The sequence below is a fragment of the Podarcis erhardii genome (assembly GCF_964252035.2).
Source record: "Podarcis erhardii genome assembly, chromosome: 17".
Lineage (NCBI taxonomy): Eukaryota > Metazoa > Chordata > Lepidosauria > Squamata > Lacertidae > Podarcis > Podarcis erhardii.
In genome coordinates this window covers 28,267,123-28,287,092 of record NC_138515.1, presented here as the reverse complement: position 1 = coordinate 28,287,092, position 19,970 = coordinate 28,267,123, and the positions used below count along the sequence as shown (strand labels likewise).

General features: G+C 43.6%; 1 protein-coding gene across 1 annotated transcript in view; it reads right to left on the bottom strand.

Annotated features, from left to right (window-relative positions):
- The window catches only part of LOC309332051 (low-density lipoprotein receptor-related protein 2-like), a 218,584-nt gene extending 214,541 nt beyond the window's left edge, over positions 1 to 4,043 (bottom strand). The window contains exon 1 of the transcript XR_014152054.1: positions 4,022 to 4,043. The gene's annotated coding sequence lies outside the window, so the exon portion shown is untranslated. The remainder of the gene's footprint in view (positions 1 to 4,021) is intronic.
- Positions 4,044 to 19,970: the final 15,927 nt, after the last annotated feature.

The window sequence follows — 19,970 nt, the reverse complement described above, 5'->3', positions numbered from 1 at the left end:
ATAAGATGCCCCATATCTTGGGGGACTAAATTTAAAGAAAATGAGGGGAGCTGGCCCAAAGTTGTTGAGCTTTTTAGGGATAACTGCATGCACGTCATCACACCAGCAGGGCCATTGCTGAGGGTTGGCAAAGTGGGCAGCCATTCCCTCCCATGCCACTGTGGGCGGGAAATGGGGTGCGGGCCGCCAACCAGCTGCCTGGCTGTGCGCAGATTCCCTTCCACACTGCTGCGGGAAACGCTCCCTAGAGCGCGCACCTCCCGCAGCGGCATGGGGTGGAGTTGCGCGCCCCCCAACCTGCTGCCTGGCGGCGTGCAGCTCCCTGCCCCCACTATCCGTGTATAGGATGACCCCAGTTTTTTGCCATGATTTTTGAGTCAAAAAAACCTCATCTAATACACGGAAAAATATGGTACTCATCATCTGCTATGAATTCATAAACAACAGAGTCTTGTGGCACCTTAAAGACTAACCCATTTTATTATGGCATAAGCTGTCCTGGTTTGCAGTCCACTTCATGAGAGGCATATGTTACCCTGAATTGCAGATCAAATATGATAGCTAACACTGACATTGGTAAGCCGATGAAATAAAAACCCATCTCAAGCCATAAAATAACTAAAGATGCATCACACTACCAGCTATTGACTTTTGATGTTGATAAATTGATTCAAAGAAGCTTGTCTGCTATTGCTGCAGCAAATATTTCTTTTCACATTACAGTGGTACCTCTGGAGGTCCGTTCTTAACCTAAAACTGTTCTTAACCTGAGGTACCACTTTAGCTAATGGGGCCTCCTGCTGCCGCCGCCATGCAATTTCTATTCTCATCCTGAAGCAAAGTTCTTAACCTGAAGTATGGACTGCAAGAAGATCAAACCTATCCATTCTTAAGGAAATCAGCCCTGAGTGCTCACTTGAAGGACAGATCCTGAAGGTGAGGCTCCAGTACTCTGGCCACCTCATGAAAAGAGAAGACTCCCTGGAAAAGACCCTGATGTTGGGAAAGATGGAGGGCACAAGGAGAAGGGGACGACAGAGGACGAGATGGTTGGACAGTGTTCTCAAAGCTGCCAGCATGAGTCTGACCAAACTGCAGGAGGCACTGGAAGACAGGAGTGCCTGGTGTGCTCTGGTCCATGGGGTCACGAAGAGTCGGACACGACTAAACAGCAACAACAACTATTTCTGGGTTAGCGGAGTCTGTAACCTGAAGCATCTGTCACCCGAGGTACCACAGTACATTTCATGCCACAAAATGTGGTGATGCCCTCTAGGTTAAATGGCTTTTAATGGGAGAGATAGACAAATTGGCTATTAGGCATGAGAAGGGGGACCAGCAACAAAATATAGTGCAGTGTTCCTCTTTAGTGCCCCAGCTAGCCATTGCCCTCTTCCTGGCTTTCTGATTTCCCCTATCCCATCATTAGCCTCCCATTCCCACTAAGCAATGCACAGTCCTCATTAGGCTGTTGCTGGGATTTTTCCCACCAGGGTTTCTCCACCATTTCTTAAATACTTGATACCTCCCTCCTGTGCATGAATGGCATTGTTTTAGCTAGGATCAAACTCAGTGAATTCATTAATATAGAGGATAGCTATTGCTTTTATGCACTGTTTGTGGTCTTAGAAGCATCTAGTTGGCCACTGTGGAATGCTAGACTAGACTTTTGAACTGCTCCAGCAAGACCCTTCTTAGGTCCTTGTGTTCTTAAGTTTACAGTGTAGAGCCCCTGATGTTCCCTTGAACGTTCTTGCATGAAGGGGACTTGATTTTTTTCAAGTGAAGCATGGCAACATACAGCGTTAAGGCAGGAGGAACAAGAGAACGGGACTGCCAACGGGGAATTATCAGACATTCCCAATAAATTATGTTCAGGGTAAGCACAGAGTTCTCAAACTTCGGTAAACAAGGTAATAGACTGCCAATGTGGACACCTGCCTGCGGAAGGTTTGTGGGATAAAGGCTAAAAAAAGAACTCTTGCCACAGGGTAGTCTTTATGTAATCTGTTGCAAAATTCTTATCTTTTGAGTTCTGATCCAGCCAAAGTTAAGCATTTAAGTCCCACTGGCTTCAGTGAATGAGGGCATCTAGAAGGATATAAAAATGCCTAACTTTGTTGGGACTGTGTCCTAAATTTTCAATAGAGTCTACAAACATGAGTCAGTGGTCTCATTCACACTTCACTTAAAACCATGGTTTCAACTTAACTGTGGTTTCAAGGTGAATGCCCAGTGTGATAGTAGTGCATGCTGCTGAAATTGCAGTCACTTTGTCCCCCCTCCACTCCTGCTGCTGCACTACAAGGAGCTGGTTTGGTTTGGTTTAGTATTATGTCTGAGCCCAGGCTCATGGTTTGTCAAGAACAAACCATGGTTACTGGTTGTGGTTTATTACAAGCCCCATTTGGATGTAAAGCTAAGCCAACCCATGGCTTAACTCACACTAGTGCGGTAGCACCAGGAGTGGCCACAGTTTTCTTCCTGTTCAGCAGCACAATACACAGTCACAATTAAGTCATAGTTGAACTTAACTGGTTGAAAGTGATAAGCAAACCAGGCCATTGAGTCACATCTCCAGGTCCAAGCACCAATCACCTGAATGCACATCCCCATTGAAATGGCAGTAGCCATGTCCGCTGATCTGATGCATCCGTGGATGCAAATGGAGATGTATAACTGGCACCATTATCAGTGGCCCATGACTGTAGCTTGAGCACAGCTTCTGTTTCACTCTATTTTCTTTTAGTGGGACTGTTTAAAACACACTCCCTTTAAAGCTCTTTAAGAAGTGTGGTTGCTTTTATGCTTATTTTGTCTCTTACCTGATTTATTTACTTTACCACTGCAGTAGCAAAGTCCTAGCCAGGTTACTCAATAGCCAATGCAACGCAAACAATTCCACTGAATACCATGTTCTGACCTCTATTACAAAATTAATAAAGTATGATTCACCACTGCTAATTTTAACTGTGCTGCTTACTTGTTTTAAAGCATTCTAAACCACTTAATATTTTTAAAAACCTTGAAGCAGTATACAAAAATACAACATAAAAACAGTATAATAAAAACAGAGATACATCATAATAACCAGTACGATGGCTTTAGAAAAAAACAGATAAAAGTCAAGAATTCAATAATAATATGGTCCAGTCTGATAGGCTGGGGAAGAATATGTCATTACAAGATGTCTGACACAATGCGTTGCAAATAGAAGGGCATTCCACAGTGCAATGAAACTGCCTGTTTTGGGTCACTGATATTCTGTAAGGTGCAGTGCCACAAATAAAAAAATGTACGTTATCCAGATCAAAATTGACTTTAACCAATCCAGGGAAGAGAACCTTAAATTACAGGAGCAAAACTGAAACAATTTCAGTGTTAGAAATTATTAGGAAAAGGGCTGAATATAAAACAGAAAGTATAATAAAGTCACTATATTAGTTATGGTGCATATACATGGAGGGGCTACCGTAATTAATCAGAAGCAATGAGAGACAGATTATGATTATTGTTGATTTCCATATTTTCACACTCTGTATCTTCAGTGCTTTATTCTAGCCCAACCTGCTATCTGTCTGAGATCTGCACAATCTGTCTGCACAGGAAACCCTCCCCGGAAAACACCATCTTAAGATCTACACTGTAGCCACACGCACTGCATGTATATTTTTCTCACCATGTCTGAGGAAGAATGCTGCGGAACTCATAAACTTGCCTAATATATCATAAATCACTTGCTTACATGAAACAGTATTTGCGGTGTTAACGCCCATTTGCCCAACTGAGAGACGTAACAAATTAAAACGATGGCTGCAGCAGTACAGTGGCGTTAATAACATTGGAAAGCAATAAAAACATTGATATCTGCATCAGCTTGGCAATTAAATGGCCAGGCCACTTTGTCTAGGACGTTTTCCTCCATGTCAGTTTGGAAGACTTTTTGTCTAGTGTTGAAGGATAATATCCTAATATCCTAGTCCTCAACATCAAAAAAACAAAGATCATGGCCACTGGTAACATCACCTCCTGGCAAATAGAAGAAGAAATGGAGGCAGTGAGAGATTTTACTTTCTTGGGTTCCATGATCACTGCAGATGGTGACAGCAGTCACGAAATTAAAAGACGCCTGCTTCTTGGGAGAAAAGCAATGACAAACCTAGACAGCATCTTTAAAAGTAGAGACATCACCTTGCCAACAAAGGTCCGTATAGTAAAAGCTATGGTTTTCCCAGTAGTGATGTATGGAAGTGAGAGCTGGACCATCAAGAAGGCTGATCGCCGAAGAATTGATGCTTTTGAATTCTGGTGCTGGAGGAGACTCTTGAGAGTCCCATGGACTGCAAGAAGATCAAACCTCTCCGTTCTTAAGGAAATCAGCCCTGAGTGCTCACTGGAAGGACAGATCATGAAGCTGAGGCTCCAATACTTTGGCCACCTCATGAGAAGAGAAGACTCCCTGGAAAAGACCCTGATGTTGGGAAAGATGGAGGGCACAAGGAGAAGAGGATGACAGAGGACGAGATGGTTGGATAGTGTCTTCGAAGCTACAAACATGAGTCTGACCAAACTGCGGGAGGCAGTGGAAGACAGAAGTGCCTGGCGTGCTCTGGTCCATGGGGTCACGAAGAGGCGGACACGACTAAACGACTAAACAACAACAACAAAGAAGGCAGCTGCCATTTAACTGAGTACTGGTAGCCTGCTAGGGACTGCATGCCGCAGAACAGCCAGATGTCACACGATCCCAACCTTCCAGTGTTTAGTAAACAGACATGGCTACTGTAAGATTGTAGATTAATAGTAATGAGGAGGAAAGGAGGGAGGCAGGCAGTTGCCCAATGAATCCATAACTTAAATCTGGATTTGATTGCAGGTTGCCATCAGCCTTTTTCCATCCTTCCCTCAGCTAAAGGTCATTCACATGCATGCAAATGAGCTGACGAGCTGAAATCTGAGCTTCCTCTTGCCCTGCCAGTTTGGTGATCTGAAGGATGGCATGACCAGAAAGGGAAGAGTTAGGATGCCCCTGTCTCCCCCCCCTTTTTTTTTAATGGGCTCCACTGAGAGGCAAGAGCTCACATGCTATGACTGTGGAAACCTTGGCTTGGCATCGCCAATATCTTCACTGTCTCCCCAGTGTTGCCAAAGAGGCCTGGCGTGGCTCTAATAGGTTGACCGGGAAGCCGTGGTGGCAAGCTTCCAGTTGGAATCTGACAAATGCCTTAAGAAATTTTTCAGCTACCAGGCTGTCAATCTGTCATACTTCAGCATCTCAGTCCACACATTAATTTATCTATAGAATGGTGTTATCAAGGAACATGCTGTCCTTAAAGAGGCCTACTTTTCACAGAGGCGTCAAGGCTGTATCAGGGTTGCTCTGCCTCAGATCAGAGATGGGAGGCTTCACAATTTAAATATTGTGCATATATAATAAATGAAATAAATCCCCTGCATATAATAAGAAACTGGCATAACAGGGAGAAAGCTGGGCTCAAACCTTCTTCCTTTACCCTTGTTTTCTGTGTAAATGGTTTTTATTTTATTTTATGTCTGGAGAAGCATTCAACTATTTATTTATTTTTTATTTTTTTATTTTTTTATTTTTTTATTTTATTTTATTTTATTTTATTTTATTTTATTTTATTTTATTTTATTTTATTTTATTTTATTTTATTTTATTAATGCATTTTAAACCCTAGCTTTCTTCCAGAGAATACAAGGTGACATACATGGTTCTCCCCCTCTTCATATTTTTCTCACAACAACCCTGTGGGGTCAGTTAGGCTGAGTGTTGGTGAGATTCGCCACCTCAGGGAAAAGTAAGTTTGGGCAAAAGAAGACCATAATCAGGCAACACAGGATGCAAAACAAAACCATACCATGCCCACTTGGCTTACAAGAGAATAATAAATTATGCTATTCATTTAATGTTGATGAAAAAAGAGCAGCAGGTCAAACGCATCTAAGCAAATGTGTATTTCGATTATTTTTTGCACAAGCATATTGGTCTGTATTGGTTCAAAATTGGGAAAGGAGTACGACAAGGCTGTATATTGTCTCCCTGCTTATTTAACTTATATGCAGAATTCATCATGTAAAAGGCTGGGCTGGATGAATCCCAAGCCGGAATTAAGATTGCCGGAAGAAATATCAACAACCTCAGATATGCAGATGACACAACCTTGATGGCAGAAAGTGAGGAGGAATTAAAGAACCTTTTAATGGGGGTGAAAGAGGAGAGCACAAAATATGGTCTGAAGCTCAACATCAAAAAAACGAAGATCATGGCCACTGGTCCCATCACCTCCTGGCAAATAGAAGGGGAAGAAATGGAGGCAGTGAGAAATTTTACTTTCTTGGGCTCCATGATCACTGCAGATGGTGACAGGAGTCACAAAATTAAAAGACGCCTGCTTCTTGGGAGAAAGGCGATGACAAACCTAGACAGCATCTTAAAAAGCAGAGACATCACCTTGCCAACAAAGGTCCGTATAGTTAAAGCCATGGTTTTCCCAGTAGTGATGTATGGAAGTGAGAGCTGGACCATAAAGAAGGCTGATCGCCGAAGAATTGATGCTTTTGAATTCTGGTGCTGGAGGAGACTCTTGAGAGTCCCATGGACTGCAAGAAGATCAAACCTCTTCGTTCTTAAGGAAATCAGCCCTGAGTGCTCACTGGAAGGACAGATCATGAAGCTGAGGCTCCAATATTTTGGCCACCTCATGAGAAGAGAAGTCTCCCTGGAAAAGACCCTGATGATGGGAAAGATGGAGGGCACAAGGAGAAGAGGACGACAGAGGACGAGATGGTTGGACAGTGTTCTCAAAGATACAAACATGAGTTTGACCAAACTGTGGGAGGCAGTGAAAGACAGGAGGGCCTGGCGTGCTCTGGTCCAGGGGGTCACGAAGAGACGGACACGACTAAACAACAACATTGGTCTGTAAACTCGTATATGATCCAACAGGAATTCCATACCACCTATTTCATCAGTATGAACTAGTCATTTGCAAGTTTTTTTTTTACTGTACTGTGGTGCCTCGCAAGATGAAAAGAATCCGTTCCGCAAGTCTCTTCGTCTAGCGGTTTTTTCGTCTTGCGAAGCAAGCCCATTGGCGGCTTAGCGGATTAGCGCTATTAGCGTTTTAGCGGCTTTTAGCGGCTTATCGGCTTAGCGGATAAGCAGCTTAGCGGCTTAGAAAAAGGGGGGGAAAGGGGGGGAAACCCGCAGGAACTCGCAAGACATTTTCGTCTTGCGAAGCAAGCCCACAGGAAATTCATTTTGCGAAGCGCCTCCAAAACGGAAAACTCTTTCGTCTAGCAAGTTTTCCGTCTTGCGAGGCATTCGTCTTGCGGGGCACCACTGTATTATTATTTCATAAATGTATATACTGCTTATTACCAAGGCAGGCGCTACCAAATACTATCTATATCAGGGGTCAGCAAACTTTTCAGCAGTGGCCCAGTTCACTGTCCCTCAGACCTTGGCAGGGGGGACAGGCTATATTTTTTTGGGGGGGAGAACGAATTCCTATGCCCCACAAATAACCCAGAGATGCATTTTAAATAAAAGGACACATTCTACTCATGTAAAAACATGCTGATTCCCAGAACCGTCCGCAGACCAGATTTAGAAGGCGATTGGGCCGGATCTGGCCCCCAGGCCTTAGTTTGCCTACCCATGAACAATATCCACATATTCAAGCCACAAAGCGGTAAAACTACAATAGCAAATCAAATCCCCCCAAAGCTAAACATAGCACATTTTAAAACCATCTTATCCTGTCTGATATAGTTTTCCACCAGGTATGCAGCTCCAGGAGGAACACACAAAGAGGGAGAGTGCGCCCACCTAGCCAGCCAGTGCAGCCAAATTAACCCTGGCGATCAATAGGTTGACCAATGTCATGGCCCAATTGCCCTCACAACATCCTTGGTTGCATAAGCAAAATATCTATGGTTGGTAAATCCACGTTTGATCTAGCAGGAGTTTCATACAAAAAGTTGCATCACTTTATTTCGTAAAAGTTCCTTTTTTAGCATGATTATGATGAGTAAATTTAGGATGTGATTCAGCCATCCCTACACATGTGGGCTACATCTGTGGAGGCAACAGACTGCACCTTCCTATTTCACAACTAGGCAGGGCAGTGTTGAGCCTTAGACACTGTCTTGTTCCCAGCCACCATGGACAACGCTTCCTCTTAAATCTTAGTGTACAAGCTACTGCCAGGAGGAATGTGATTAAGGCTGCATGCCTACATGAAGAGGAGCAGGCCTTTCGATAGCTGTATGGGAAACCTCCCGTTATGGGGTGTAGCTGAGCATATTGCAGTCTGCCCAGGACAGCAGCAGCTAAGGATTAAGGAAAGGGAATCGGAGAGATCACTAATATGGGAACATAGGAGACTGTGTTATACAGAGTCAGACCAATGGTCCATCTAGTGCATGGGTAGTCAACCTTTTTATACCTACTGCCCACTAATGCATCTTTCTTGATGGTAAAATTTCCTTACCGCCCACCAGTACTCGATGGAAGAAGGATTCAGCTTGTGCCGTAGAGCCCCCTACTGCCCACCTAGAATCCTGAAATGCACACTAGTGGGCAGTAGGGACCAGGTTGACAACCCCTGATCTAGTGCAGCATTGTCTATATGCCATGGGTAGGCAACCTAAGGCCCGGGGCCGGATCTGGCCCAATCGCCTTCGAAATCCGGCCCACGGACGGTTCCAGGAATCAGTGTGTTTTTACATGAATAGAATGTGTCCTTTTATTTAAAATGCATCTCTGGGTTATTTGTGGGGCATAGGAATTTGTTCATTATTATTTTTCAAAATATAGTCTGGCTCCCCACAAGGTCTGAGGGGCAGTGGACTGGCCCCCTGCTGAAAAAGTTTGCTGACCCCTGGTCTATGCTAACTTCAGGCTTTGATGGAGATTTGTCAGTTACTCTCTGTTGTGTCAGCAGTTGGGATGCAGAAAGAAGGGAGGACTCTGCCAGAGCCTCTGCTGCTGTTCATAGCTTGGAAACAATCCACTGAGCTGCATGATGGGGAGATGAAGGCCAGTAGCCAGATTAGAAGTTACCAGGGACCAGACATAGTCCCTCGACTGCTGGCAGCCTCTCCTGGTGTGTTTGTTTGTTCCTGGGCTCCACAAGCACAATGCAGAACTATTTTATTACTGTAGAATATTTTTTAGGGGGGAGGGTTCAGTATTGGTTAACTTTTATGCCCCCTATCTTGTTTCTAGGGATTTTTTTCCGGCCTTCTCTGCTTCAATTTGCTTCCTACTCTTCCATGACCTCCACTGCCCAGAGAAGGATTTAGGGGAGCACGTCTGGTTCGGTTGCACTGGTGCAGAGCCTTGGGGGTGACCCTGGGGGCTCTGCAACTATTACCGTATTTAGAATGGGGCATGAGAGGCGGAGGGGCACCACATTCTAACGTTGCACATGGTCCACTGAAATATGACACCGCAAGATCCGCCACTCATGCCCCATTCTAAATCATAGTTTCCAGTATGGTGTAGTGGTTAAGAGCGGTAGACTCATAATCTGGTGAACTGGGTTCGCGTCTCCGCTCCTCCAGATGCAGCTGATGGGTGACCTTGGGCCAGTCACACTTCTTTGAAGTGTTTGTTGTTGGGGAGGAAGGGAAAGGAGAATGTTAGCTGCTTTGAGACTCCTTAAAGGTAAAAGGACCCCTGACCACTATGCCCAGTCGTGACCAACTCTGGGGTTGCAGCGCTCATCTCGCTTTATTGGCCAAGGGAGCCGGCGTACAGCTTCCGGGTCATGTGGCCAGCATGACTAAGCCGCTTCTGGCGAACCAGAGCAGCGCACGGAAACACCGTTTACCTTCCCGCTGGAGCGTTACCTATTTATCTACTTGCACATGACGTGCTTTTGAACTGCTAGGTTGGCAGGAGCTGGGACCGAAAGACGGGAGCTCTCCCCGCCGCGGGGATTTGAACTGCTGACCTTCTGATCGGCAAGTCCTAGGTTCTGTGGTTTAACCCACAGCGCCACCTGCGTCCCTTGAGACTCCTTCGGGTAGTGATAAAGTGGGATATCAAATCCAAACTCTTCTTCTTCTTCTACACCGTCATCTCATCTTCTTCCTCCTCCATCATTTAGAATAACTTTCCCAGATGTTTTGGACAACAACTCGCAACAGCCCCAGCCAGCATGGCTGTGCTGGGAGTTGTAGTACACAACATCTGGAAGGCACCAGGTTGTAGAAGGCTGACTTAAAACAGCCCACATGGTTCCATGGAGGGCAGCCCGCCCATGGCATAGACATTATCATGCTTTGTCACACTTCCTTCTTCGAAAAGTGTGGCGTCTAGACTTCATTCTAGACATCATTGTGATGCGAGTTTATTTAGGCCTCTCTCTGGATGAGAGGCTACAAAAGTGCAGATGAGAACTTTGCCAAATGAAAAGAGTTCCAGAGCTGCTGTTTGCTGTGCAGCAACAAGCCAAAGGGGTTGCACGGTCCACCTGCCTACGGTTTAGTTCTCTTCTGTTTGTTTTACAAAGCAGTGCCTGAGAATAGCTTTTGCTTCCAGGCCCTCCTTTTGTGTGCACGCTTCTGAATGTTTGCTTTTTGCCCTTGCAAAGATTAACTAAAATATGGTTTTTGCTTCTCATTGACAGAAGTGGCTCAACTTGGAGACTTAACAGTGCATATACAAGCATGTCTGCTTAGAGATCAGCCCAAACAAACGGAGCTTACATCCAGGTAAATGGATATATATAGGTTTGCCGCCACAGTGCGGCAATAGATTTGGGGCATCGTTAGGTGGAGAGAGATCTGATCTACAAGCTCAGTTTAAATGAGACCTGTTGCCTCCCTTGTTCGCAGCCCTTTTAATTACAGCGGTGGGTTTATAAAAAAATAACAGAAATCCTTCAAGAGAGCAGGCTAATTCTGAGGAATTAATTGGCAATTCCAAATTTTACAAGATGCTATATAAAATAAATAAACTGCGCAAAGAAGGCTTTGCACTAGATGGGGAGAAAGGCTTGGGGGAAATTATCTCAGAAAATATATGACAATATTTATGAACATAGGGAATTAAATTATTAACCTGAAAATTATAAACTATTAGTTTGCTGGCATTTTGTACCACAGAAGCTTAAGAACGTTCAGTCTAATGTAGATGCATTTTACTACCTATGAAGTCATGCAGGGAAGGACATAATAACACAGCCTTTCCCAACCTAGCGTCTCCCAGATGTTTTGAACTACAACTCCCATGATCCCCAGCCACTGACCTTGCTGGCTGGAGCTGATGGGAGTTGTATTCCCAAGACATCTGAAGGATGGCAAGCTGGAAAAACTGATGATAGAACATATGGTGGCAATGTCCAAAAATACTAAGAATGTGTTTCAGAGACATATTATTGCTAAAATAAATGAAGTAAGCAGAATTACAGTCCCATTAAAGAACTGCGGGAGGCAGTGGAAGACAGGAGTGCCTGGCGTGCTCTGGTCCAGGGGGTTACGAAGAGTCGGACACGACTAAACGACTAAACAACAACAACAAAAGAAGTAATTCTGGCATAGTTAAAAGAATCCAGCGGGAGAATGAAACAATATTTCACATTATCAAAGCAGCAAGTTGTCAAAAGCGCAACACTACCGTGGTACCTCGGCTTAAGTACTTAATTCATTCCAGAGGTCTGTTCTTAACCTGAAACTGTTCTTAACCTGAAACACCACTTTAGCTAATGGGGCCTCCAGCTGCCGCCACGTCGCTGGAGCACGATTTCTGTTTTTATCCTGAAGCAAAGTTCTTAACCTGAAGCACTATTTCTGTGTTAGCAGAGTCTGTAACCTGAAGTGTATGTAATCTGAAGCATATGTAACCCGAGGTACCACTGTACTTTAAAAAGTCAATTTAAAAATAGGGAAGCAATGTTGGGTTGTTATCAGTTGCTTTAAAATGACGTATGAAATTAGATGAGGTCGGTTCAAGGATATTAAAAACTTGAACGTATTGGAGCAGTTATGATTATATATGGTAATAGTGACTTGTTGAAATGATTACTTCATGGTAAATTTTTATATTGCATAGAATTGATTTTCTGCAAGGACGTGGTTGGGGCCATATTTTCAAATGAGCAAGAGCTCAAGAGCATGCAGCATTGCCACAAAAAATGTACTGCCTGTTCTGGCCAAACAGAACTAACATGAACATTAAATTGTAGGGCTAAACCACAGCTACTTAGTTTTTATCCCCAAAAATGTTTTTCTGCAATCTGGAGGGAAAAAATATTCTCTCTATGCAGTGCTAACACGCCACTCTTGTGTTTGTTTGTTTGTTTGTTTGTTTGTTTGTTTGTTTGTTTGTTTGTATCGCCCTTTCTCTCGTTTAGACTTCATTTGCCCTCAGTGATGCAATTGTGTTGCCAAATCTTACTGGCTAAATAATGCAAGCCACTCTTCTTGCTAACTGCATGTTCCCTAATCACCTTAGGGCAGGAGAAGTCAATATGGTTCTTTCTGGATGTTGCTCACCCTCAGCCAAATGTAGCCAATGGACAGGGTAGGTGGAAGTTGTAGACCAACAGTACTTGGAGTGCATCTGCTAAGGTAACCTGTGTGATTTACTGAAGCAGAGAAAGAACCTGCAACCAAGGATAAAAAGTCCACCAAAGCAATTAAAAAAGATGGTCAAAGTGATTACCGTATTTTTCGCTCTATAAGATGCACCAGACCATAAGACGCACCTAGTTTTTGGAGGAGGAACACAAGAAAAAAAAAATTTGAATCCCAGAAGCCAGAACAGCAAGAGGGTTCGCTGCGCAGCGAAAGCAGTGATCCCTCTTGCTGTTCTGGCTTCTGGGATAGCTGCGCAGCCTGCATTCGCTCCATAAGATGCACACACATTTCCCCTTACTTTTTAGGAGGGAAAAAGTGAGTCTTATAGAGCAAAAAATACAGTATACTAAAAACAAAACAAAACACCTCTGAAGCTCTTATCTTAGGGAATATAGTGACAGAAGTTTTTTTAAAAAAAATAATAATAATGATTGAGCTGTTTTATGTATGAAACAACATAACTCCCGCCGGGCTCCCAAGGCTTGCGGATAGCTTCCTGAAGCCTGGAGAGCGAGAGGGGTCGGTGCGCACCGACCCCTCTGGCTCTCCAGGCTTCAGCGAAAGCCTTCATTCGCCCCATAGGACGCACACACATTTCCCCTTCATTTTTGGAGGGGAAAAAGTGCATACTATGGGGCGAAAAATACGGTATATAAAGATAAAACACTGTGGACTTTATTTTCAGATAAATCTTACCCACATTTTGAACGCCCTTCTTCAGCTTTATAATGGAACATATTCAGGGCAGATCTTGTTAAATTCTTAACCATTCATTTCATTTACCTGTCCCACTTCCCAATGTTTTATACTTCCCAGTATTTCAGCAGGGCCTGCGTATTATGATGACTAAGTTGCTGGGTTGTGGCCACTGAGGTCAAAGACACTGTCTTGCTGGCCTATTATTAGAAGCTAGGTTCAGTAACTCTGCGGCCCCAGAGCGCTGCAGAGGCCTGCTGACCTACCCTTTTAGAGATCCTGGATTCCTGAGGCAAAGCTTGCCAGCGTTCCAGAGGAAAGCAATGCTGTTTAATTATCCAAGCTGCAGAGTCATTAAACAGCGGTATAATAAGCGAGTCTGAGCTCTGCTTCTTTCGCAGTTTGTGAAGGCCCATTGTTGTTGCTGCCAAGTAAATACTTGTCTGGGGCAACCCCACAGGGTGACATTCAGCAGCGAGCCAGGTTACACGTGCTCTTGCATGTATTCTTCCTCCTGCAAGCACCAGGAGACTCAGAAGAATGCCAGATCTTCCAAACTCATGGGAACTGCCACTGTCCCTTTTGTCATTTGGGGCTCAGCATTCATGGAATCATAGAATTTCCATTCATTAACGCAGGCGCTGAAGATTTTTAAGCCAAAGAGGGGTGGCATGACCATGTGCCTAATCCTTTCAGGCCACCAAGCCAAATCCGTCCTCCTGAGAAGTACTCAACCCACAGAAAAGTGGGGCACATGGTAAGTGTGATGACTATGGCAACAGGACAGGCTAGTAGTTGACTTCAGAAGATGGGTAGTATGGTCAACAATTTCCCATTCTCCCCTGAAAGTAGCCTTTCCTGCTAAACCTCTTGCTGGCCAGGGATACATTACTCTGGTTGGGAAATAATTTTATGAGTTCTGACCTCAGCCTTTTTCCTATAAGATGGTAAGGAATCTTTTTCAAATTAGGACCACACTACCTTCTGCCACAATGCCTCTGGTTCGCCAGAGGTATTGATGTTAGCAATTTGTAAGTAAAGGTAAAGGTAAAGGGACCACTGACCATTAGGTCCAGTCGTGACCGACCCTGGGGTTGCGGCGCTCATCTCGCTTTACTGGCCGAGGGAGCCGGCGTACAGCTTCCAGGTCATGTGGCCAGCATGACTGAGCCGCTTCTGGCGAACCAGTGCAGCACACAGAAGTGCCATTTACCTTCCCGCCGGAGCGGTGCCTATTTATCTACTTGCACTTTAACATGCTTTCGAACTGTTAGGTTGACAGGAGCAGGGACCAAGCAACGGGAGCTCACCCTGTCGCAGGGATTCGAACCGCCGACCTTCTGATCAGCAAGTCCTAGGCTCTGTGGTTTAACTCACAGCGCCACCCGTGTCCCTCCAAGCCGAACAATGGCTTAGCACAAATCAGCCAATGTGTGGATTTCCAGAGAGAAAATTGCGGCTGCTATTAATACTCCTCTCCCAGCACTACTCTTGCTACACTTCTCCAAGCTGACCCATGGTTTGGCTTAGTGTGACATCCACACCTGGTTTTGTGCTTTGTCTCACTTCAGAGATACCTCAAGTTGTAACCAAGGTTTGTTCTTGGGTTATGGCTTGTGGGAATTTGGGGGAGACAAACCATGAGCCCAGATTTTGATGGGTTGGAGTAATAATGTCTTTGTTTGTACTTTTTAAAGCAAAGTACAAAATTAGAAAACAAATGGCCTGTTTAGGAGGTTTGTAGCAATCCTATCTTATCTTATCTTATCTTCTGCCATTTTGTCATTTGTAATCTTTCTCTGCCTATTAGCTATGGAGGCATTTCCTCATTCACACTCTTTTTCTTTTTACTCCTTTTAAGACTTAATAATGCATAAGAACGTTTACTGTCTTTAAATCTCCATAATTCCCGGGACCTGTCACATTCACTTTTGTTAGTGCTGGATGCAGAAGTGAAGAGGAAATTAATGAAGGGAATTAAGAAAAAGGATTACATGGATGGACAATTGGAGAAGTGAACGAGTTTGAGAACAGGAAGTCCTGTGCAATGGTGAGAGGAATGAGATGTGCCAGAAGAAAGCCAGAGACAAGATATTAGATACATTAAAACTTATCACCTTTCTCCTTGCTGTGGGCACTGATTAAGGGTGTGCTTCAAATTACAGCCAAAAGCACAAGCAACTGTCACTCAGGGTCCTTTAATCCATGGGTCACTTGCTAAAATGAAAGGGCTGCTGAGTGGCGCCAAGCGCTGCCCTTTGTGAAGGGACTTGGTTTCCTCGGCAGCTGAGCTATGTTGTCAAATAACAGACCGGCCGATGGCTGCTAATTTTCAATAGACCAAGTCTAAAATTGGTGTGTGACTTATTTGACGGCCCCTTGGCTGCATGAGGCGAAGACCTCCTCTGACACGCTGCAAACCTGATGCAGTAGCAATAGAGTAAGATGGTCCATGAGTGCCAAACATCACATTTGGGATCCACGTGCTCACTGGATCAAGTGACCACATCGGAGTTAGACATGGTGGCCTCGGCTGCCTTCAGCGGGCTGGGCCTTCCAAACATGACAGGTCGAATTCTTGTCGTTACTGTACTATGAAATGATTTAGAACTGCGTGTGTCGCCTGAGGTAATAACGAAATAACACTGAGTAATATAAAGATCACGTGCTGTGTTTTACTTCTGCTCATGGGAATGAAGAGAAAGAGAAAGGGAATAAAATGTAAAGTATTCCCACGGGGCTTTTTGGCTACAACAAATAGATTGCATTAGCAGAAACAGAATAGGCTTCCAGATATGGTCTGGTTTTTCTGTTCACTGCTGAAACAGATCAAGTCAGCTGCTTTTTCTTACCAAAGTGGTTTGTACAGGGTGACTGGATGCCAGAGGACCAGTGCCAAATATTATTTTTCTGGCCCAATACAAACACTCCCCCAACCCCTGTGCCACCAAAAAGCTTTGAAAAATTGGAGGATTGATTTGTTTTCTAATGTTGCAAGCTGCCTGGTTTGTATTTATTACCAGACATGGCAATAGGACATGTACACATATTAAATGTGCACAAGAGACAGATGCCCTTCAACTACTGTTTCTTCTCCCGGGGATTTTGTGTTAGGTTTTTTTTATGCATTCTGGAACCCAGAGGTCTAACTAATTTATTCACTTATATGCCAGCAGGACCTGTAAATTCTACTAGAAACATTTGTTCCCACTGTCTGTGAGATTTGTTGTTGTTGTTGTTGTTGTTGTTGTTGTTGTTGTTGTTGTTGTTTCCTCCCTCTGCTCAGTGTCACATCCTGTTGGCTTCTTCTGCCTAGGAATAGAAAATGCTGTTACGCTGGACTCTAGACTTGTGGCCTATCTAGCAGGCTCTTGTGTTCTTAATTTGGTTTCGGTGTTTTCCTCATGGTTATGGGCTTCTAGCCCAGAGCAGGCCAGGCCCACCCTGGAACTCAGGGCTAGAATAATGTATCCTCTCCCATATTTTGGCCGGACAGGGGTGGAGTTGTTGCTTCCCCTACCCTGACGCATTTTCTTCACTATAAAAGTTTCTGAGTCAGTCCCAAGTTAATATCTCATGACGCCAGCTGGAAAGCCTATACGCTGAACAGCAGAGACAATGGGAGGAGTATAAAAACAGCTGAGAGGACAAAGTCGTGACTCACAAAAATTATAGTGAGGAACAACATTTACATTACCTTATTGTGTACCTATATGCGCATTGGCATTACTGCAAGAAAAGCCCTTCTGGATCCGACCACAGCAGTGCTGCGCAACACAGATGGGGGAGATTTTGAACAGGCTCTTGATATGAGGAACCTAATTCTATTTGTACCACGGAAGCTGAAGAACGTTCAGTCTAATGTAGATGCATCTTACTGCCTATGAAGTCATGCAGGGAAAGACATAATAACACAGCCTTTCCCTGCCTAGCGTCTCCCAGATGTTTTGAATCACAACTCCTATGATCCCCAGCCACTGAACTTGCTGGCTGGAGCTGATGGGAGTTGTATTCCAAAACATCTGAAGGATATCAAACTGGAAAAACTGATGGTAGAACATATGATGGCAATGTCCAAAAATACTAAGGATGTGTTTCAGAGACATATTATTGGTAAAATAAATGAAGGAAGCAGAATTACCGTACAGCCCCATTAAAGAAGTAATTCTGGCATAGCTAAAAGAACACAGTGAGAGAATGAAACAACATTTCACGTTATATTATTATTATTATTATTATTATTATTATTAAAATAATTCAACATTAATACACATACAAACATACATTTCATACAACATACCTACATACATACAACATACCTACACTCAATCCCACAGATAATTCCCATCACCATCCACCACCCCTCACCCTTTGTGTTAGACTTCCAATATGAAATTAGGTTAAAAGTGTGTGAAAGAAAGTAATAGAAGTAGAAAGAAATTGCAATTGAGTAGATTGGAAACATTTCACGTTATCAAAGCAGCAAGTTGTCAAAAGCTCAACAGTCCTTTAAAAAGTAGTACTATTTGTAATTACCGGTATATGTTTCAAATAATATGTTCTTTTCAAAAAGGTGAAGAAAGTCATTGGTGCTTTTGGTGGCAAATAAAGAATTATTGAAGATGGCCTGAATTTCGTAATGTCAACCAATGAGGACGGATAAAATACTAAATATGCTAAATTAAGCTTAAACATAGTAATTAAATATTTGATCCAAACTACAAATCCTGTTATCAGCCAGAGTCCTGTTTCAAATGTCAGAGTGGTTAAAAAAAAAAAAAAAGGTACAGTTTTCAAACCTATTTGCACATGCTTCTGAAAAAGCAGCTTGACCCCCAAGAATATTAGCATGGGAATCAGATTTAAGAGAAGCCTGGCAGAGATCCAGTCTTGCTTTCTGGTCCAGCAGTTAAAACCGGCCTCCACCGCCACCCCTGTTCTGGAGTCACCGTAGGGGCAGCGCAGCAGTCATTTGGCTGCTGGATCAACAATGAATCTTTTCATTGGGAGTCCCAGAGCGGTGAGCCACCTCCACATTCAAGTTAATGAGAGTCTTTCAAGCCACATTTGGAATTACAATAAATAATGTCCCAAATTATGCTGACTAAGAGATACCATCACCAAGAATGTGCTCTCCACAGAGTGCAACAGCAAAAGAAGGTCATCTACTCTGGAAGGCGTCCATACCTCCAATTATAAATCTGGTCGACAATGAATATCGCCCTAATGTATTGACTATGTTAATGAACCCAGAGAGCTACAGACTGTATGGCTGTTCCTCTACAATGTTATTTGCACTAGGCACCAATATATATATATATTTAATGGTGCACTTGGCATATGAAGCCAGGAAGAGTCAACATCAAACTGGTGATGATAGAAAAGAATGAAGGCATGGGAAGAGAAGAGAAGAGAAGAGAAGATTTGCCAAAAAAGCTGAAAAACATCTTCATGTATGCGACAACAACCGCGAGAGTTTTAATAGCACAAGGATGGAAGACTGAAGAAACCCCAACTAAAGAATCATGGCAAGAAAAATTGATGGACCATGCAGAACTGGCAAAACTGACATACAAGCTATGGGACAAGGATAACTGTGACTTTAAAGATGAATGGGAACCCTTTACAAAGTATTTGAAGACGCAACAAAGCAAACTGGACTCCTTGGCTAGCTTTGAATAAACATTCACAAACTTTTTATTGATAATTATCAGCTAAATAGTTTGAGGATCTATACAACTGTGTAATATGCAGAAAACAGCATTTTTAGAGAAATCAAAGACTGGAACTGAGGGAAGTCGGGGGTGGGGTGGGGTTTGTGGGAGTGGGAGGGAGGAAAAATGGGGGGGGACAAGGATGATATGTTTTTGGATAATATGTCTTGTTATAATTTTGAATAAAAAAGTAATTAAAAAAGGAAAAGGAAAGGGGAAGGGGAAGGGAAGGAAAGGAAAAAGGAAAGGAAAGGAAAGGAAAGGAAAGGAAAGGAAAGGAAAGGAAAGGAAAGGAAAGGAAAGGAAAGGAAAGGAATCCACTGAGTAAGAGAATGAGAGAAGAATCTTCGCTTTGGAAGCCACTAAGATAAATAATCCATTCTGAGGGGAAGCATTACGGAGGAAATGTATGGCAAATGTCTGTGTGTGGCTAGTAAGGTAATAACCGTAGCCCTCATCAGAATGGTGTATCAAGGTCACCCAAAACTGCAGCAGGAACTATAGCTCAACGCAATCTGTACTGCAAGAAGAAACCAGTTAATGCAGTCTTAGCTTGTCTCTCGGGACTGACGGCTGCCAACAACGGCTTGTGACGGCACACCACTCAGTAGCACTGCCATTGTTGAGTCCGTGCGTATCAGAGAAGTGATCTTCGTTGGATTACTGTGGTGAGGGAGGCCACAATCAGTGCTTGGAGAAGTGCCACAGGTTCATTCGTACCCACTTAAGCATGTCAGAATGATACCTGTGAGGGGGCAGGTGTGGGAAAAACTGGGTTGCAGCAGCATTTCTATCCCTGGGAACTTTGATGGGGGGGGGGATGAGGCGAGAGCATGACTCTCTGTTTAGACACCACTCTGTACTCATCTCTCTGATGACTCCTATTACTTATAACCTAGTTAGGCATAAACACTTTCTGAAAACTTAAAAAAGAAGATTTCTGTT